The following is a 1628-nucleotide window of genomic DNA, read 5'->3' as shown; positions in this document are numbered from 1 at the left end:
TTTTCTGATTCACTTGGGAGTGGCCAGAAATGATTCTTTTACATATGACTCAACCAGCTCACGACTTCCGGTCCTTGACCAAGTATCCTCTGGGTAGCGTAAGAATATCCGTTTGAAGGCGAGCTAAAGTGAGAAGGCGAAACATTCCCTGCATAGGGTTGTGCGCTTTGTTTTGGGCCCGCCACGTAAAAAAACCACCCCAATGAAAACGCAACAACAGCCTCGGATAAGAGAATCCACTTTTGATGACGACCATGGGAAACGATATAAGGACTACGAATTGAGGATATGCACCTGGAATGTCCGGTCCCTTAATTGGGAAGGTGCCGCTGCCCATCTGGTTGATGTCCTCGTAAAAATAAAGGCTGACATCTCCGTCGTCCAAGAAATGCGATGGACGGAACAAGGACAGAGACGAGTAGGTCCTTGTGGCATTTACTAAAGTGGCCATATAAAGGAGCGCAAGTTTGGTGTGGAATTCGTGGTGGGAGAGAGACTCCGTCGCCGAGTACTATCATTTACCCCGATGAATGAACGTCTAGCCACAATCTGTATCAAAGCGAGGTTCTTCGACACATCGCTGATTTGCGCCCACGCCCCGACGGAAGAGAAGGACGATGTGACCAAAGATGCCTTTTATGAGTGCTTGGAGCGCACTTATGAGAGCTGCCCCCGCCACGATGTCAAAATCGTGCTTGGCGACTTTAACGCCAGGGTGGGCAAAGAAGGTATCTTTGGCACCACGGTCGGAAAATTCAGCCTCCACGAGGAAACATCCCCAAATAGGCTGAGGCTGATCGACTTCGCCGGAGCCCGAAATATGGTTACCTGTAGTACTAGATTCAAGCATAAGAAGATACATCAAGCTACCTAGCTGTCTCCGGATCGAAAAACCATCAACCAGATCGATCATGTTGTGATAGACGGAAGACACGTCTCCAGTGTTTTAGATGTGCGTGCGCTCCGAGGTCCTAACATCGACTCGGACCACTATCTTGTTGTAGCCAAGGTTCGCATGCGCCTCTGCGCATCAAAAAACGCACGCCATCAAACACAAGGAAGGTTCGACGTCGAACTCGGCTTGCACTCCTGCTCTCTGAGAGCATTCGTCAGCAACTCGGTATAAGGGAACTGTGGGACGGCATTTCAAACTCCTTACGTACAGCTACAACCGAAACCATTGGTTTTCGGAAAATACAAAAGAACAGCTGGTACGACGAGGAGTGCCGCAGTGGAGAGAAAATATGCTGCCTACCTCGCAACGTTACGATCGAGCACAACACGTGCGGGATGGGATAGATATCGAGAGTTGAAGAGGGGCGCGAGACGCATTTGCAGACAGAAAAAGAAAGAGGCCGAAATGCGTGAGTACGAAGAGCTTGATAAGCTGGCCGATAGGAGTAATGCTCGAAAACTCTACGAAAAAATGCGGCGGCTTACAGAAGGTTTCAAGACCGGAGCATACTCTTGTAGAACCCCCCAAGGTGATCTAGTCACCGATGCCCAGAGCATACTTAAATTATGGAGGGAACACCTCTCCAGCCTGCTGAATGGCAGTGAACGCACAACGCCAGGAGAAGGCGAAACCGATGCCCCAATCGACGACGATGGAGCAGACGTTCCATTGC

This window comes from Bactrocera latifrons, unplaced genomic scaffold (assembly GCF_001853355.1).
Source record: "Bactrocera latifrons isolate USDA-ARS-PBARC rearing strain unplaced genomic scaffold, ASM185335v1 scaffold_534, whole genome shotgun sequence".
Classification (NCBI taxonomy): Eukaryota; Metazoa; Arthropoda; class Insecta; order Diptera; family Tephritidae; genus Bactrocera; species Bactrocera latifrons.
Note: the sequence above shows the minus strand (reverse complement) of the source record.